General features: G+C 40.6%; 1 protein-coding gene across 6 annotated transcripts in view; it reads right to left on the reverse strand.

The window, feature by feature from the left end:
• Kiaa1217 (KIAA1217 ortholog) overlaps positions 1–20,783 on the reverse strand; it is an 839,639-nt gene that overhangs the window by 488,870 nt on the left and 329,986 nt on the right. For all 6 annotated transcript variants that reach the window (XM_060372904.1, XM_060372908.1, XM_060372905.1 and 3 more), the window contains one exon: positions 15,672–15,818. The gene's annotated coding sequence lies outside the window, so the exon portion shown is untranslated. The remainder of the gene's footprint in view (positions 1–15,671; positions 15,819–20,783) is intronic.

A 20,783-nucleotide genomic window follows, 5' to 3' on the forward strand; every position in this document is an offset into this window, starting at 1 on the left:
CTCACAATCCCAGCCTCCCTCATATCTTCCCATGCCCCTCTCTGAGTCCACTGTTGGAGAATTCCTCCTCCCCTTTCATCTGACCCTAGCCTATCAGGTCTCATCAGGAGTGGCTGCATTGTCTTCCTCTGTGGCCTGGTAAGGCTGCTCCTCCATTAGGGGGAGGTGATCAAAGAGCCAGCCCCTGAGTTCATGTCAGAGACAGCCCCTGAGTTCACGTCATGTTCCCCTTACTAGGGAATTCCACTTGGAGACTGAGCTGCCTTGTTTAAAACTTTCATTTCCTCCTTTGAATACACATTTCAGTTGGCCTCAATTATTTTACAACAAAATACCTTTTATTGATATTACTTTTTTGACTTAGCATACAAAGTAACAGGTTTCATTACGGCACTTTCATGTATATTTTCTATATTTATTTTCCCACCCACCTCATTCCCTTGCCCCTTTCTGCTGGTTCTGTCTCTCTCTCCCTCAAACAACCTTTTGCTTTCATCTCACATGTATTCTAATGACCCTTCCACACACTGCCTTAAGATTGTCCTTCCCTCATTATGCCCACATTCATAAAAATTAACGTATATGATTGTCATAAGAGATATACAGTGTGTCATATCTGCCTCTCTGAGTCTGCCTTATTTTTACGTAACGTAATGATATTCAGTTCTATCCATGTTCCTACAAATAACCTTTATGGTTGAAAAAAAATCCCACTGCTTAAACACATTTTGTTTAACCATTAATCTGTTGATAGACATCAAGGCTAATTCCATTTCTTGGATGTTCTGAATACTGCAGGAAATAAACTATGGATCTTTGGCATCTGTGAAGTAGACCTCAGTTCTCTGCATATGTTCCTGGGGGTGGTGTAGCTGCATCTTATGGAAGTTCCACTTTTGGTTTCCTGAGAAGCCTCCATGCTGATTTCCATTAGGGCTGCAGCAATTGGCTTCCCACCAGCAGTATTCCTTTCTCCACATCCTAGCCAGTATTTGTATTTTCTTTCTGACAGGTGAAATGGAATCCCAAAGTAGTTTTACTTTGCATTTTCTAATGGTTAAGGCTGTTGTATACTTTTCATCTATTTATTGGCCATTTGCTTTTCTCCTTTTGAGAATGGACTATTCAGTTCAATAGCCCATTTATTGGTCAGAAGATTCAGGGTTTCTGTTGTGTGTTAGCTCAATTTGTTATTTACTCTAGATATTAACTACCAAGTACAGCTGACAATTTTTTTCCCATTCTATAGGTCTTCTTTTTATCCTGCCGACAATTTCTTTTGGTATGCAGAAGTTTTTTTTCTTTTAATATCGTGTAATCTCATTTGTCATTTCCTTATTTCCTGTGTTATTGATGTCATTTTTCAGAAAGTTCTTAACTCTGTCTGTATCTTGAAGTGTTTTTTCTGTTTTCCATTAGCAGTTTCATTATTTTGAGCTTTATATTAAAGTCATTGATCCCTTTTGAGTTGATTTTTGTTCAGGGTGAGAGATATGGATCAAATTTCAAACCTCAGAAAATGGAAATCCATTTTCCCCAGCACCACTTGTGGAAGAGGCTTTCTATTTTCCTAATGTTTATTTTTCAAATCCATAGTTGTTAGTTCTCATTTGGCTGCTTCCAAAAGAGTCTTATTGTTTCCAAAATGGTCTAACTGAAGAAGGAATACTTATTATGGATGTGGGCAGCAACAATCCACAGGCTGAGGCCCTAGACTCAATAAAAGGACTCCTGCTTATGGACACATTAGGAGCAGCTGCCTCATGCTCCTTCTGTAATGGCATCTCTGTCATGATGGTTTGCACTCTCAAGCTGTGAACCAAAATAATTCCTACTTTCTTAGATTGTCTTTGTCAAGCGTTTTGTCAAAGTAATGAGAAAAGGCATCAGTAGGACATCCTTGTTGAAAAGTAGGCGGCTATTGCTGTGTAGGTTTATTTCTAGGCCCCCTGTTCCATTCATTTGCTCTATATGTCTGTTTCTATGCTAATATCATTCTTTTGGTCACTTCAGCATTGTAGTATAGTTTGAGAACAGCTGTTATGGTACATTTAGCATTGTTCTTTCTGCTTAGGATCGCATTGGCTTTTCAAGGTCTTTTTATGTTTTCACAGACTCTTAGGGCTTGATTTTAGTTTTGATAAGATTTTCATTGGAACTTTGGAGGTGATTGTGTTGACCCTGCAGGCTACTTTCAGGAATATGGTCATTTTCTTGATATTAATTCTTCTGGTCTGTATGCATGGAATAGATCAAAATACTTTATTTTATTTTATTTTCTATTTTTTAATGTATGTTTTTATTTTATGTGTATTGGAGTTTCGACTGCATGTATGTCAGTGTACCACAGGTATGCCTGGTGTGTGTGGGGGCCAGAAGAAGGCACCATTGGATCCACTGGGACTGTTATTACAGACAGCTGTAAAATGCCATGTTTCTTCTGGAAAGTTAACCTGAATCCTCTACAAAAGCAGCCAGTGCTCCCAACCACAGAGCCATCTCTCCTGCACCCCCAAAGACTTTCTTACTATTTCTTTCTTTCTTTCTTTTTAAATTTTATTTTATTTATTACTTTTATGTATGAATGCACTATCTGCATGTACACCTTGATGCCAGAAGAGGTCATCAGATTCCAGTATAGATTGCTGGGAGCCACCATGTGGTTGCTGGGAATTGAACTCAGGGCCTCTGGAAGAGCAGACAGAGCTCTTACCAGCTGAGCCATCTGTCCAGCCCCTCTTATTGTTTCTTAATGAAGAAGTCCTATGAGAAAGTGTTTTAACAGACTTTTCTTTTAGCATAACTTTTGGGTTAGAGAAACATTATGCAGGAAGTTCAGACACCTCCACATGATTCCTCTATTTCCTCAACTACGCCTCTTATTACTAATTTCCTGAGTTGAACTGGCCTGCTTATCGGCCCTGATGAACAGATACTGATGCTTTACTATCAATAGCAGCTGAAATGCACAATCCATGTCCAGGGTTACTCTCTGAGTTGTGCAGGTCTATGTATTTTAACATTGTGTGATACCATGCATCTACCATTACAGTACAACACAGAACAGTGTCCCTGCTCTAACCCTATTCCTTGCTGCACCTACTCATTTCTTTCTCTCCCTTTTCTCCTATTTGGGAACCACTGAACTTGTAGCAGATGCCTATAATTAAATCACCTGAGGGAGGAATACTACCATGAGTTTGAAGTCAGCCTGGACTACAAAGTGAGACCCTGTCTCAAAATAACTGAAACAAACCGAAAACACACACAGCCACACACACACACTTAAACATTATTTTTTCACACTGCAATATGCATTTAGGTTTTATGTCTTTCTATAGCTTGACAGATTTCTTTTTAACTCAGAATAACACCTCAGTATAGGGACACATTGCAGTTTTACTATCCATTTAACTATAGAGACACATCTTGTTTTTTTTTTCCCAAATTTTTGACAATTTTGAAAAAAGCTCTTTGATACTGAGACTCATATCCAAACTTAGGACGGAGTGTAGGAAACCTTATGGAAGAAGAGGGAGATAGAAGGATTTGGAGGGGACAGGAACTCCACAAGGAAACCAACAGAGCCAAAACATCTGGATCCAGGGGGGCCTGCAGAGACTGATGAATTAACCAAGGACCATGCATGGAGAGGACCTAGACCCCCTGCTCAGATGTAGCCCATGGCAGCTCAGTCTCCAAGTGGGTTCCTCTAGAAAGGGGAACAGGGGCAGTCTCTGACATGAACTCAGTGATCCCTTGGGGTGAGCAGCCTTCCCCAGGCCACAGAGGAAGGTGATGCAGCCAGTCCTGATGAGATCTGATAGGCTAGGGTCAGATAGAAGGGGAGGAGCACCTCCCCTATCAGCAGACTAGGGGAGAGGCATAGGGGGAGAAGAAGGAAGTGAGTGAGACTGGGAGGAGAGGAGGGAGGGGGCTGCAGTTGGGATACAAAGTGAATAAATTGTAATAAATAACAATCAATAAAAAAGATAAAGTAGAAAAAAAGCTCCTTTATGTGCAGGTCTGTGTATGGACATACATGGCCAGTCCGAGCAGGAAGGCACTGGGGAGTGAGAGGGCTGGAGCGCATGGTAGGGTGTTTAACTTGGCGAAGGACTGCTGAGACGTCTTCAGACTTGGTTGTTCACTCCAAGAGTGAATGAGAGCTTCTGCCACTTTTCCTTCTTGCTGGCATTGTTCTTGCCAGTGCACTGGATCTTAGGCATTCTCGTAGGTACAGAATAGTTTCTTGTTTTAATTTGCAATTTCCCAATGAGAAGTGTGAATTTCACATGTTTATTTTGTCATTCATGTGTCCTCTTTGAAGAGGTGTTGCTTTAGACGTTTTAAGGTAATTTTAAACATTGTGTGTGTGTGTGTGTGTGTGTCATCAATGACTGTGGCTACAGGGTCACATTCCAGAGTTTTCCAAACTGAAGAGATTCTTTAGATTCATACTCGTTAAGAACTCTTTTTGCACTTTAGACATGAGTCTTCACCACCTAAGTGTTCTCAATATTTTTCCTAGTGTATGGCTCATCTTTTCATTCTCTTGACAAAGTCTTTCATAGACCAGAACTCTTTAATAGTAATGAAATGATTTTTAACTTCTTAAGATTAAAAATTAAATGATTAGAACATTTTCTTTGTGTTGTTTTCTAGTAGCTTTATAGATCGGGATGTTATATGTAGTTCAAAGTTTCATTTGAGCTAATTTTGTAAACATATAAGGTCTCTGTCTAAGATTGTTTTTGTGTGTGTATCTAGACGTTGAAAAGGCCAGCCTTTCTCTCACTGAATCACTTGTGTTCCTTTGGCAAAACTCAGCTGATCCTACTGTAGAATTTTATACTACCTATCCTGCCCAGCCGACCAGGCATTCTCCCACCGGTCTTGTTTCTGGTAGTTTCATAGGAAGTGTCAAAGCTGAATAGTGTTAGTCCTCTGGTTTGCTTTTTTCTTTCCATGTGTTTTTGGTCACTGGGGTCTTCGGCCATTTATGTAAACTTTATAATTGATTTGCCAATCACCACTGAATGACTTTTTGTGATTCTTATTGTCAGTACATTAAATCTGTAGCTAAACTTGGGAAAAACTGTATCTTGTCACTACTGGTTCTCCAGTTCATGAATGTGGTATTGTTTTTTGCTTGTTCAGATGTTTTGTTAAAATGATCAATTCTTCCATGTATACTCTTAATTTTTATAACTGAAGTATTACTGTTTTGGTGCTAATCTGATGTTGTGTTCTTAATGATAAAATTCAATTATTTATTGCGAGTATACCGGTAAATAACTGACTTCTCTGAATTAACCTTGTATTTGTTTATAATTTCATAGCAATAGTTGCTATGCATTGTGTTTTGGAACTATTGGCCAAGATAATTGATTTTTTGATGTCATTTCTGTTTTTCTATGAAGAAATCTTCATTCATGATTGGTTCATCTACCTTATATACTCTTTTCAGTCATTACACATTTTCATTGTCTTTTAGGGAACATAATTCTAACAGCAGGATTGATGTTCTCTTTGCTAGCCAGCTGGTAACGAACCACTCTTTTTCCTTGAACACAGGTGTGGTGAGTGTACACTTTCCTGTTTTTGTTTTGCCTTTAAAATTATTTATTTATTTATTTTTAATAAATTTGTTCATTTTATATCCTGATCACAGCCCCCTCCCCCCTCTCCTTCCCATCCTACATTTCCACCCTTTTCTCCCTTGTCCCTCCTCCCTTCTCCTCAGAAAAGGGAGGCCCTTACCCTACAGACCCACTCTATTAGTACATTCTCTTCTGCTGCTGCCCAAGAGGGCAGCTCAACTAGAGGAAAGTGATCCAAAAGCAGGTAACTAAGTCCATGTCAGACATGGCCCACACTCTCCTTGTTGGGGACCCACATGAGGACCAAGCTACCCATCAGTTATATATGTGTTATGGGCCTGGGTCCAGTCCATGCATGCTCTTTTGTTTGTGCTTTAGTCTCTGTAAACTCCTGTGGGCCTGGGTTAGTTGACTCTGTTGCTCTTCTTGAGGGGTTCTTGTACTCTCTGGGACTTTCTATCTTTCCCTACTGTTTTGCTTTCTCTTTCTCTTTTTCTTTTCTTTTTCTTTCTTTTTTTTTTTTTTTTGAGCATGAAAACTGACATGTTACATAATATATTACAATTGTGAACTGGCTCCTTATAAGAAAATGTGTTGGAATTAATCTACCGAAACTGTTTCTTGCTTTGTGCCCAACTAAAATCTGTGCACAATTATTGCATCTTAAATTATACGTTCAATCTGGCTTGCTAAGTGATTACCCCTGTGACTGCTTGGCTCGTCAGTGGACAGTTCCTCCCACTGTGTGCTTACTGGGGAGCGTGGCAAAGCTTTCACCTTCATAGCTCCATTTGGAGTTTCCTACCTTAGGTCTCCTGGCACAGGTGCACAGGGCACAAGTCTGCCCCTCAAAGCTTTCTTTATTGTTCTTCTTGTTTACCCAGTGCTATGTAAACAGGACCATGCCTTAAGTATAGAACAGCATGCTTCTCTGAGCCTTTTGGTTGCTTTTGTTGACAAGACTCTTGGTGTCCTTTCCCCTTCCATTCCACGTAAGTCAGCTGCTTGACTTATGTGGAATGAACTTAACCTGAGGGTTAAGCAGCACCTTGACACAGTCAGTTCCACTCTTGTGGGAAAACAGTGAACACCAACCTCCTGTTCATAGTGGGACAATGAAATAAATACCAGGAGTGAAAGTTACAAACCCAGGTGAGTACACAGATGGGCTTAGAGTTAAACTCAGTGGTTCACAAAGCAAAATGAATAGACATGAATTTGAGAATGGGAATTGTAGGGAGGGTGATCAGGGGCAGAAGGGATATGGAAGAGGTTGGCAGGCAAGAGTGGCTAGTATCCATTATGTACACATGCTAAAACTGTCAATAGCAAATTTAATTAATAATAGTAAAGAATTCATGGCATATCCTTAGGAGTTTAAATTTTTATCTTTGAGAATTAGAAAGACATGCATTTTTGTTCGTTTGTTTTTGTTTTTCCATGTAAACAGGCAGGAACAATTTTCTAGCACACCCAACAGTAATAGAGCAACTTTAACACTAGGTTATAGGCTGAAGGATGGGAGTGGAAGTCATATTGCTATTTCTAGACTGAAATGTCCCTGACATGCTCCTTTTCTTCCCCATGAAAACTATACAGGTCACAAGATAGAACAAGATAGAGTGAATTATTAAAAAAAAAAAAGAACATCACAGAGGAACCACTCCACCATGATTCAACTTTTATATCAGTTAATAAATTCATCTTTGTTGTTATAAGTTACTGATCCTTTCAGGTTAATTATTATAGAAGTTGGCTTTAATTACTGATTAATGACACACAGAGATCCAAGCAGAATCACTCTTTTATAAAAATAGTTTGCAGGAGCTAGAAAATTACACTCTACAACTTCTAAAAACTTCTAAAAAGTTTCCCTTTGTATCACTTTTTACCTTTTGCTTTTCTAGCTTTAAGAGTTCCTGAGATGTGACTGAAGAGCTGGCTCAGTGATTAAGAGCACTGGCTGCTCTTCCGGAGGACCTACCTTGGGTCCCAGTACCATATGGTATTTCATAATATCTAAAATTTCAGAAAAGCCAATGCCCTTTTCTGGCTTCCACAGGTATATGCAGGTGATGAACATACATGCAGGGAAAAACAAAACAAACAAACAAAAAGCCCATACATAAAAAGAAAAAAAGACAAATAAAAAGTTTCTAAGTAAAAAATAAGCAAAGATATTTGTTTCAGGACAACATATACTAACATATGCTATTCTAGGGTCACTGTTGTAACAGCAATAGTATTCCAATAGCCAATACTGGGGAAGTGTATGAGCTTCTGTTTTATGCTCTGTGTGCGCTTGGTTTTGTGGGGCTGGGAGATGAACCAGTAGTTAAGAGGGTTTGCTGCTCTTCCAGAGCTCTGAGTTCAGTGGGTTGCCACACATCACAAGCACCTCAAACTCTGGCTCCAGGGTGCAGCTCGCTCCCGGACTCCACCGGCAAGGCACCCAACAGTGTACCCCTTATAGACAAATGATAAGATAAAAGATTTTGTTCAATTAAGAAGACCACACAAGATGGCACGGTTGTTACTTTTCAGCAGCAGCTCAATGTGGTTTTAACATTGCTTTTAGAAATCTCAACTTCACAAAATAGATTTAACTCCTAGGAAGAAGATATAGAACATTTTTCATGTGTGAAGAAATAACTTGGCCATATTTCACAAACACTTATTTTTGTAAAGTTTTCAGAGCCTTTCCTGAGATACTAAAATCCCTTTCCCACCAGATTTGAGGTTTCTTAATGAAGCTCATGAGTCCAATTCTGTATTGATATAACATACCATTAAGTGGCAAATGGTAAAATTTATCATGTCCACATGGCATTATGGGAAATTCTCTCCACTTTTTGTCTTCTCTGTTTATACTTTCTAATTTCCTCACATCACGGGCTAATGACCGAGAAGCTTCCTTTTCAGGTTATTGTTTCCAACAAGCAACTGCATAGAAGCAGCAATTATTTCTGAAGTTGTATCCTCTTCCCTGCACTCTTTAAAGCAGTGATTTGTTTACTTCAAGCCTCAAATTCTATTTTCTGCCTATAAAAAAATTACCTTATGCATGAATATGAGAACACAGAGCTTCTCCACATTGGGCAGTAAAACATCTCTGTGTCCGTAGTATACTAAATAAATTGTTAAATTCTATTGATGTAAGTACATACAAGTACTTGCAGTTTAAGATTTATACATAAACACACACACACACACACACTCACACACACACACACACACACACATGCTGGCTAGACTAGCCATAAAGCAGAGACTTTAGCTTCCATGAGCAAGAAAAGCAAATGAACAGATTCAATTTTCATAGAAAGGATGTCACTGAACTCAGTAGAATATGTTGGTATCCCCTCTCCCAACTTTCAAGAAGGAACAGTACAGGGCATTTTGCATATATTTGGAAGCACTATATCCCATTGTCTTAACTCCTGACATTATTAACATGAACACTCATTTCCTTTCACTATGGCTTCCTTTTCCCAGCTTCTTCCCATAGCTCCAGCTTACATCCCTCACGGCAGCTCCTCTGCCCTCTCTCGGGCTTATGGCCAAGTGTTCTTTTCTCCTACTTTCTAGAACACCTTCTTTTCTCTGCCTTTGGTATAAGACCCATGCAATTCAGATCCAGTCCACCTAACACTCCTTATTTAAAACCTGGAACCAGCAGAGCAGGTTGTTTCTTAGTTGCATTTCAGAGGGAGGCTGAAAACTACATCTACCCATCCTTGAAATAACCAGACGGCACAGAGGTGTGAGACAAACACAATGCATTTTCATTAACCGCCCTTGGTATGTTTTGTATTGGGAACAGGAAAACTGAATTAATGATCTTAAATGGTTGCTCTAAGAAGAAATATAGTTCCTAAAAGCTTTGCGGAATATTTTTGACTACTAATCAATATATAACTTTGTGTCTATTTCTCTTTAAAGATATCCTACTCACTATGTATAGTTGACTCATTGACATTGACCTCATAGCTAAAAGCACTGTAATTTATGCTTTCTCCATAGCCATGTCACTGTTCTCTTTCACATGGGTAACTAGGCCTGGTAAGCAGTACTGTAACGCTGAATTTGGGCTCTGTTTCTACATTGTGAAAAAATCAAAGATATAGAAAAGTGCAGGGAAAAAAAGGCTTGGACCACACTGACCATGAAAGGACACATGTTTATGTGTTCCTTTATGTAATTCAAATTTATTGCCACCTATGCTAGTTTTTGAATGTGCAAAAGCACCATTGCTACTGACTTTGAGACTGCAAATATATTTTAATAAGAATGTGAATTTATAAATGGAGAATCTGAAGTTATTAAAGATCAATGTTTTTAAGTCATAAAGATATTATGGAATAGGTAGGATGTAATCGGTGATGAAAAGTCTTTTTTAAAAATATGTTACAGCTTAATCCAGATGGAGTTGAACTTTTGTTATAAAGCTGTATTAAAACCTTGACTTTTCTTGTCTTTGCAGGATACTTCTAAATTACTGTTTATCATAATAGGCATTATAGCCCTGCTTCTCCCTGGAGGTCCATGCTTTTCTTTAATCACTGGACTCCAGGGGTGCAGCCAAACTCAGGCCATCGGTATTGTGTTTGGGGGAACTCCCTCATTCAAAACACAAGGGACAATTTTACCCAGTAAGACAGGGAAAGAGACTTCTATCAGATCATCAAACAATGTGGTTTTCTGAGACTGTGATATCCCTCAGCCTGGCCTTTATTCTTTACCATAGTTTTATGCAAAAAGGCTGTTCCAGGAAGATCAGGACAAGGCTGCAGCTAACAAACAGGATTAGGGATGTGGACATCTGGAGGATTCTGGAGGAGCAACCTGGGATTTCAGTTTGTAAGGTTTGACATGGAGCCAAAGTCCTAGGTTTATTAGGCTTGATTTTTCTCTTTGGGTTTTATATAATGACTTTTTTTTTTTTTTTGTGACAGAGTTTCTCTGAGTAGTCCTGGCTGTCCTGGTACTTGCTCTATAGACTATGTTAGCCTCCAATTCACAGAGATCCACCTGCCTCTGCCTCCCTCGTGCTGGGATTAAAGGCATGTGCCACCACCACCTGGATTTTTCAATGAGATTTTAAGATTTATGCTTCCAAGTCCTCTATGACAGAGGACCCTGGAATATTCTCAGAGAGTCAACACAACTCTTTCAACAAGGACTCGTGGCCAAACGTGGCCACCACACCGTCTGCAGGCAGACCTCAGGTCTATGTGTGATCATGAACTAGAAATCAGCTTTCAACTTGGTTTTCAGGTTGACTTTTGTTTCTGTTAAATGTTAAATCCTTTCTTCTTTCCTTCCTTCCTTCCTTCCTTCCTTCCTTCCTTCCTTCCTTCCTTCCTTCCTTCTTTCCTTTCTTCCTTCCTTCCTTTTTCCTTCCTTCCTTCCTTGCTTCTTTCCTTTCTTTTTTTTTTTTCCTTTCTGTTTTTAACTCTTTGGACAAATTAAATGTCACTATCAATTTTCCCTGAGTGTGGAAATATACCACTGGACATTTGAGGACAGAAAACAGATGTTAATGGGTTGGTGGGTGGGTAGGTAACAGTGGGTTAGAAAAGCTCTTGTTTTGTAGCTGAGTCAGCCACAGCTATTCCGTCACATCAGTTTTACTTACAACATTTAATGAACAAAAACATTCAGACTGACAATCCGATGCAACAACCTGGAGCAAGCATTGAGCAGCAGAACCATGTCATCCAGAGGCAAAAAACCACAAAGCATCATGAGGTGAGGTGAACAGTCCTGACTACAACACCAAATTGACATGCATTTCGCCCACAGTGTGACTGATCTCTTTTGCTTCGAAAGAGACCTACACCTTATTTGGAGCTTGTTTCAATATTCCACAATGTTAACATATGGAGACAACAGTACTTACTATTAGTCTATTCCCCTAGGACAACAGGGAACTCTTTTTATGCTTTGTTGAAGACAAATTTCCAGATGAAAACATTTCAGGGGTCTCATATATTGCATGGAGTTATGGATATAAGGGCAACACTGTAATATCAAGCTCTGTTATTCTTCTCTACCTGGCTCCATATCTTTTCCAAATGGCTTCATTTACTAGAGGCCATCTCCATAACGTCTGGCCAGAATCTAATTGCATTGGAAATTACAGTCCCTCACGAAGTGAATGGACCTATAGCCTCTGGGCTTTACCTTTCAGAAGTAGCTCCCTAATGCTTCACTATTTGTTGGTCAGTTGGCATTTCTCATGCTTCTGGTCCATCACCAGTTGGAGTTGCCAACCCTGGGAGAGAATTCGGGGTGGCAGATGCCTTGTGAACACAATAACCAGCCCAGGGCCAGAAAAAAATCTTCTAGGCACCGGAGAAGGAAAGAAGTTAGCAAAGTGCAACTGGTTTTTAAAGATTCCATTGCTTTTCAGCAAACGTGTTTTCTTCCTGTCAAGGAGCTGAGAACATACGCGGCACCTGGCAGCTGATTTCTGCAAAGCTGAAAGTCAGGAGAGGGGAAGGCTGACTAACAGTCTCTTTCACTGCATGTGTGAAACCTTTCGAGAAAATGTGGAGGCGGAAGATCACAGGATTTGATGATGCTCTTTATTGCTATTAAATCAGTATTAAAAAAAGAGACCCTCCTGGTTCTCTGCTTCCATTTATGACCTTTGCAAGTTAAAAAAATAAAAATAACAAAAGCAACATGAGGGATGCTAAGTACCAAAGAGAAGGGAATGTGTCCAGGTAGCTGTGGGTTCTAATCATCTTGAACATTTGATCTCATGTTGTCTTTTGTATTCAGGATTTACCTGTGACAGGGACAAAAGCTCCAGGGGACCACATAGCCACGACCATTGACTCTCACCACTGGGATCTTTACATTGCAGTGGTTGCTATCTTTGAAAGGCTCATACCACTAAGGTTTTTATTAAAATGAAGATACCACAAGGAATGGGGAACTGAAACATGATTCTCATTAAAATAATACATGTTTTTTGGCTATCACTGCCAAGCATGTGGCAAACATCACTCAGAAGACATTGGCTTGAACGCCATGCAAAGAACACAAGATGAGGCCTACTTATGGACTGTGATGTATGAGTGATGAGGTCTGACTGCCCAAGATTGCCACAAAAACAGGTCACCCATACAGATATACATGTTCAGAGGTTTGAGGGTTTTTTTTTTTCAATGAAAGAATTTTCCATGTTGTATGCAAATAAGGGTTCTTTGAGAGATAATAGGCTTGTCACATATTTACCTTAACATGCTTTCTTTCTTTTAATCTAAATTTTATTTTATGTATGTGTATGTTTTACCTTCATGCATGTCTGTGTCCACAGAAGCCAGAAAAGAACATCAGATTCCTTAGGACCACAGTCTTAGATGGTTATGAGACACCAAATAGGTGCTGGGAATGGAATTTGTGTCCTTCGGAACAGCAGCCAGTGCTTTAGCCACTGAGCCATCTCTTGAGCTCCCTTAACATGGTGTCTTTATCACACAGTTTAGGATGCTTTCCTTTGGAAACCCTCTGTGGGTATAAAGCAGTTCTCCAAGCCACAGCATGCTCATAAGAGCCAGTACAATGAGAAGCAAGGCACCCTGGGCTTGGGACCACAGCAATAATGGATTTCTGACCCACAGATTGCTGACACACAGCAATAACATATTTCTGTGACAAGCTTAGAAGGCAAGGGCTCCATCAGCTTCTGTAACATGGGCCAGACACTGCGGGAGAAGCCAGAAGTACTATACACAGGCTGAGCAGCAGTCAGAGCCACTCTGTTCCAGAGCTCTCTTCAAATGCTGAACTTTCCATTTAACAGCAATGTGACCTTGAGTCCCGCACTTCAACTGTGTGGAGCCTGTTGTCCCATGTGTAAGACAGGGGGAACAAGCCCCCCTGTGCACAGCTGTGAGGATTAAAGAGGTCATATGACTGTGTGGCAAGTGGCACACAACAGACAGGATAGAGAGCAGCTATTATTTTGTGCATTGTGATTATCTACAATCCTGAGAACTGAAACACACTCTTTCCCTTCAAACGATAGCAAACTAATTCAAAATGTATTTTTCAAATACATTATCTAGTTTGTATTAAAAAAAAAACTCTGGTGTGTTCTGCCCTGCTAAGCAAAGGCTGTCTTCAATGCCTATCCAACTGTGAGTAGATTACACAGGTACCTGTCCACCTCCAGGCAGTCTTGAACCACATTCCATGTGGTAGTGGGTCAATTTCTTTACTTCCTTCTCCCTCCTCCCATATTCTACACCCAAAAGGACACCAGTACTCAGTTGCCTTTGAAAGCGAATTTTCATCTGAATTTTTTAAAAAGTCCTTTAACGTAGATGTAAGTTCTTTGAGCGCCCTCCAACCCCAACCATCAGTGAATAGTCACCAGAGAGGATACTGGTACTTTTGCCAGCATCCTCCCACAGAGAACAGGGGCTTTCTAATGAGCAGCATATCCAGAAAGGGTTGGCTCTTTGATCTTTGATACTTGTACAACTCTAAAAGGAAAGGCATTCCAGCCCAACCACACACAGAGAAGGACACAGGTTATTTATGGAAGGCCTCTGACTCTAAGCTTAGCCTGGCTCTTTAAAGACTCAAATACACACATCACTTTGACGAGCTAAATTGCTCCCAACCCTTGCAGTTGTGTCTAATAGGAAGGGAGGTAGGGTGGGAATGTCTGGTCTCTGACTTTTCCCTGGGGTGAGAGGGGTAGCTTGGCAGAGGCAGTCACAACAATATTTATAAAGACAGTAGAAAATTGAGTCCATATGTATACAAAGTGAAATCAGAGTAAATCACCAGGGTGAAGAAGCCTCTTGACTTCACTTCTGAGGTCTGGCTTCTGGTGGAGTGAACAGAACCAGCCACACTAGGCTTCAGTACATAGGGTCCAGTGTTGGCATGCGGCCTTCTGATCCAGCATGCCAGCCCTGCAGCTTATCCTCTGAGTGGAAGCCGGCTCTGCTTCCCTCAGCTCAGACACTGCTCTGTAAGCCTGCTCAGTCACCCAGGAAACTTTGTGTCTCAGAGCTGCTACTGACCTGGATGCTGGAAGGTCTTGTTGTTGAAGGACAAGTCAATCGCTTCCTTTGGAATGATTCTCAAAACAACTTCACATCCACAGCCTGCCTGTTATCAAGCGTGCTGGCTCTATGACGTGTCTGACTCTTGGTCCAGGTTCCAACATCAAATGCCTTTACAGGCTCTTGTTGGACTCTTGGCTCTGAGATGGTGGATTTGGGGAGGTTTGGGAAGTTTAGGGGGTAGGGCCTGCTTAGAGCAAATAGGTCACTGGGGCTATATTGTTTGGGTACTCTTATTCCTGGCTCTTTCCTGTTTTCCCTGATTCTTGTTCACTGTGAAGTGAAGAGATCTCTTCTGTCATACATCCTGCTGCATGATGCTATACACAAGTACAAGTGACCCAGGAATAAACCCTGTGAAACTGTGAGCCCAAGTAAACCCCTCCTCTTTACGTTGTTCTCTCAGGAATTTGAGGTACCACTATGCAAGAGTACTTAAGATAAATTGAGATAAACCAAGAACCAAGTTAAATAAAACTACTACCATAGTAAGATCTGTTCTCTTTGCTAACTTTCTCTGGTTAGTGGACTTACTGTGAAAAACTCAGGCTGAATGAGTCCAGATATGGTTAGAACTTCACTAGGCCATTTCTGATGTAGATATGCAAGGCCATCCATGCAGATGGATTTGGACAAAGAAAGCATGGTCTTTGAGTATTTTCTTATTCAGTAGAGGTTATGATGGTTTCAAGCCATAGTCTGAACAGAAGGCAGGCATATCAATGTCAATGAACATAATACACATCCTGGAAAATAGCACATCTGTTCATAGCACTGTCTACAAGACCAATAAATAAAGGGTGAAGTAATGTAATTCATCTCAGAAGGAGTACGTATGGGAAAGCTGCATGGTTTGACTCAAACATTTTGCTCCCTGGGCTCAGGGAAGAACTACAGAAGCCATATTCTACAACTATAGCTTCACCTCATAATTCATTCACTCATCTCATGATTCAGTAAAAAAGTCAGTGCTTACCCAAGAAGAAAATAGGGTGGAGGAGGTAGCTGCAGGGGAGTGGTATAATCCTTGGGGGACAACTTTCAGGGGCTCTGGGCTGTGGTCCCACCTTTGTCTCTGGGATACAGTACAGTCAGCTGCAAATTAGGATCCCAGTATTTCCATCTGTAAAACACAAACAACAGTGCAACTTTTTACCCTGTAACTGCTGTGTGATTAGCTAGAGTATCAGACTGACTGAAAGAAGAAAAACAATGAATAAAATGCTGATATATAGACTAGGACATAGTGAAATTACACACAGATCTTCACATAGTTAGCTATTTAAACCTAGTGCTCTTTTTAATTTATTTTAGTTAAAGTATTTTTAACTAATTACAGTTTATTCACTTTGTATCCCAGCTGTAGCCCCCTCCCTCGTCCACTCCCAACCCCACCCTCCCTTCCTCTTCTTCCCCTATGCTCCTCCCCTAGTCCACTTATAAGGGCTATCCTCCTCCCCTTCCCTCTGATCCTAGCCTATCAGGTCTAATCAGGACCGTCTGCATTGTCTTCCTCTGTGGCCTGGAAAGGCTGCTCCCCCATCAGGGGGAGGTGATCAAAGAGCCAGCCACTGATAAACTCAGTGCTCTTAATTGGTAGTTTTGCATCATTTGTTTTTTAACCAAATCATGAGCTGGATACCACAAGGCAAGACAAACACATTAAACTAGACTAACCATGAAAATAACAGCAGGCCTCTGTAGTTGAGGGCAAGAGGAAATGAGAAAAGGCTGGATGAAAATCAGAAAGGACCGAGAGAAGCTGATTGCCCTGTGACTTACTGCCATGCACTGTCCTCAGAGAGTGAACGCACAGAGATACTGTATTCTATGACCCAGGCTCAGTGAGGCTGTGGACAGATTCGGAGGCTGGATTGGTACAAAGAATTCAGTCTAAACAGAATTGTACAGGCTCAAACATTTTAAAATTATGGCTGAGGATGACAGGCACATCTGGGTAGGGAGAATTAGGGTCACTGAGCAGTCCTGGAAAACTGAAGTTGACATTCCATTTTTCTCTACCATCAGCAGCCTCCGGGTGACAGGAAGCTGGGGTGATTAGCTGATAGCAGCAAACCTGATGCATGAGGAACAGGCAAGCAGTTTAGAACAGTGCTTCCCCATGGCCATTTGTTACTCTAAGTCCCTCCCAGCGTCCAGAAAAACACATTTCCAGTGGAAAGAAATGATGGATGAACATATGAAAGATGCCACTGGCCATAATATAATTTAAAATATATTGCAAAACACCATTGGGTTTTGATTCAAGCTTCCAAAACATAGACTAACCAATGGAATTCAGATTAGTTACTGTATTGAGTTCCATTGATTATTAATTTAAACATTTAATTCATATTTAATTACTTTTTAAAAGTATGGCTTTGGAGTCCAAATGGTCTTCTATATACTGTGTATAGCCCAGGAAAGATGAATGGTCCAGTTTCCAGGAGGCCGGAGGTCTGTGTCTCTGAGACACTTAGGTCAGGCCTTAGCTTCATTACCAATAAAACACAGCACAGAGATGACGTAGGGTCAAGACTCAACCCCTCAGTTCTGCCAGGCTGTGCCCAAGCTTCTACTCTTGTTTGTATGACCACTTCATTTGGAGACTGTGTGCATATTCTTTTTTTCTTTTTGCTTGTTTGTTTCTTAATGTCTACCTTTTATTTTTTAAGGTATTTTAATTTATTCTTTGAGAATTTGCCATGTGCAGTCAATTTATTTTGATCAGATCCACTCCTAATTCTTCGTTTTATATTCTTTACCTAATTTGAGTCTTTTCTTTTGCTTAAATGAACTGGTTTTCCATGTGAGAAAATACCTGAGATAATCACCACGTCTACACTACAGAAGACTCTAGATTCAGCAAACTACATTCTTGGTGTGTCATGGACCCAGGATATGAATCCAAGTTGATCAGGTTTCAGATTCTGATGTCTTTCAATTTCAAGTCTGTGTAACCCCTGACTATGTCAATGTGATGCTTAATAAAATATTTAAAACCTAGCTATTTGCTTCAAATTAGTATTGGAATAATGCCAATCTATTGCTTGGGTATCTCTGCGGTAAAATTCTTGAGGGTCAAATCTGCTGGCATATGACTAGCTGGGTTAAGTAACGGAAAATTACACATCAAGGCTGGAGGGATGGCTCAATGTACAGAGTTGCCGTGCAATCATGAGGATCCAAGTTCAGATCCCCAGAACCTACATAGGGTAGGCACATCTGTAATCCCATGCTCGTGCCATGAGATAGGAGACAGAGACAGGACACTCTCTGGAAGCTCATAGGCCAGCTAAGCTGTCACATGCAGCAGTGCGCATAAGAGACTCTTGCCTCAGACAGGGCAAGGATGAAGATCTGAGGTTGTTCCTGACCTTCACATGTGCACTGTGGCATACAAGACCAACACTCACACACAGGAGCACATATACACAAATGAACACACACACACAGACACACACATATGCACCACAGATACAGTCACACACCACACACATACACATATAATACACACCACACACATACACAGCACGCTATACACATACACACAGAGTGCATACACCACACATACCTACACACACATACCACATATACACACATACACACATCACATATACACATATCACACAAATACTCATACTACACACATATGCCACACAAACATACCACATACATATACACACCATACACATCACACATATACACACACCAGACATATACACACACATACACACCACACCCACAAAACACACACATACACCCTGATACCATACCACACCCACACCAACACCCACACACCACACACAGACACACACAGGTACACATACCACGTACACACAAAACAAATGCACACTTTACACACACTCATACACACTCATACACACACACACACACATACACACACAGCACACACACACACACTTAAAAGGAGAACTATACTTCAACAATAAGACAGTAACCACAAGATTTGCCAGGCATCGCTTCCTACCCACGTCCCTGCTGTAACCCTGCTGGTAAGCAATGTTGGGGTCACTTTTCAGCTGCCCCTCCTGAACCCATGGGGACCAAACTCATTGTTCAGAGTCAAGGTGTGAGTGGCAAAACCTGATCTCAAACTTAAACCTCTGCCGTTGCAGCTTCTCAGCAGCTGTGTTAGTGTTTGTAATAGTCAGAAATTAGGTGTAAATGTAGAGACCTAAGCTATTCCTGCCTCCTTTTTCCCCGCAGCCCTGTTCACTCCCACCTCCCATGATCCCACCTATTTCCCACCCGAGCTCCACCTGTTTCCCCACTGGACTGGCTGTCGTCCACTCTGTTCCAAGGTTGGCGTGAGTGTCCTTTCCTCCCTATGATGTTCTCTTCCTCTTTGTCCCACTTGCTTAAAGCACTGTCTGAGAGAAAGAAGAGCAATATGAAATGGAACTTGTGAGGCGACACATGAATTGTGTGTGTACACGGCAGGCGCTGAGAAACAGGACAGGGAAATGCATGCTTTAATTATTTGCTCATTACTGGGACTTACTGGGAAGTAATTAATAATAATAATCCATTCTTAATTATCTTTATAATACAATCCTCTAAGTTAATTCTGGAGAATTCAGACTCACTGGGGCACAGAATTGAAAAGCACAATAATTTCCCAATATAGTTTTGTTACTTTACACAAATAAGGTAACTTTGGTTACATTACTGAAAATGGCCAGGTGGAAATCCACAAAAAGTTGTGTTGGAATGAATGAGTAAGAACACGTGCAATCAGTCTGCAGTTCTTAAAAAAGGGCGCTCATGCAAAGTACTTGGTTTAAATTGAAAAAAACGTTCCTTTTAATAAAATTAAAGAGCCCTGAATTTAACCTGAATGTTGTTACTTAGTTTATGAGACTGAGAAAGAGAATGTTGACATATATTAACAATTCAGCAGAACTCCAAGTTATTATTAACAAAGCAGGCGACCTTGAAATAAAAGGGCTATGCAGCCACCAAGTATGAATGGATGATTTTTTTTATTGCAAATTACTATATTAGCAGAATTACTGAAATATGCTATGATTCAGAGTGACAAGCCAGCCATCAGAGGGTTGTCCCATGACAGCATAATCTTTATGGGAAAAGCAATTGTTAAATTCACCTTTAAAATCGTATTAGTGTGTGTTAATTACACATTTAATGGGTTTGATAGCGTATTCACTCAAGCATATCACGTACTTCTGCCATCCACTGCCCTCTTTTCCCCTTTCCTCTATCCCTCCTCCTCTCAAATACTTCATTTCTTCTTTCTTGTTGCACACATATCTGATTGTCTCTACTTTCATCCATTGTCTTGAAAATGACATAATTTCATTCGTCTGTAGGACTGAAGAAAACTATCATGAATATAGGCAACATCTCTGTATTCCATGCATCCATTGAAGCTTGTCTATTTTTATAACATAGTCTTCTCTGATCCTGGCTACTGATCTACTTTTTTTCTTTGAGAGATCTAACCTTGTTCCACAAACTAGATAAAAATAAAAGATGAAAATATAAGAGTTTTTCCAAGTACAAAATAGTGAATAATGTTCAGAGTAAAAGAAATGCTATTTACGATTTAGGTATGTCTATAATCCCAGCTCGGAGGATTAGGAGTTCAAGATCAGCTTCAGCTACATAAGTGAGTTTGAGGCCAACCCTGAGCTCATAAGACAGTATTTCAGAAAAGCAAACCAATCAGCCAACCAACCAACCAACAAACCAGCCAAATGCTATCACTCACCCAAGTTATTGAAAGAGCATAAAAATGAGAGGATTTAAAAACATAGTTCCTACTAAATAAATCACTTTAGGCTTTGCTAGTCATTGCTGGTTTGATGAAGGCAAAGGCAGTGCTCGGAGCTGGCAGTGTTGGAGGTACCTGGACTCTAGAGCATCAGGTTGGTCTACTAGGAAGAGCTAGAGCAGCAAGAGTACTTTCTGCCTGGAAGAGGGGCAAGCTCTCTTTGTTGGTTCAATAGTGTGCTCCTGCACCTAGAGGTGGTTATAGACTAGAAAACCATGTGACCTAGAGCTGGTCTATGCTGAGCTCCAGGATCAAGCAAGATTTAGAGTG

The sequence above is a fragment of the Meriones unguiculatus genome, chromosome 19 (genome assembly GCF_030254825.1).
Source record: "Meriones unguiculatus strain TT.TT164.6M chromosome 19, Bangor_MerUng_6.1, whole genome shotgun sequence".
Classification (NCBI taxonomy): Eukaryota; Metazoa; Chordata; class Mammalia; order Rodentia; family Muridae; genus Meriones; species Meriones unguiculatus.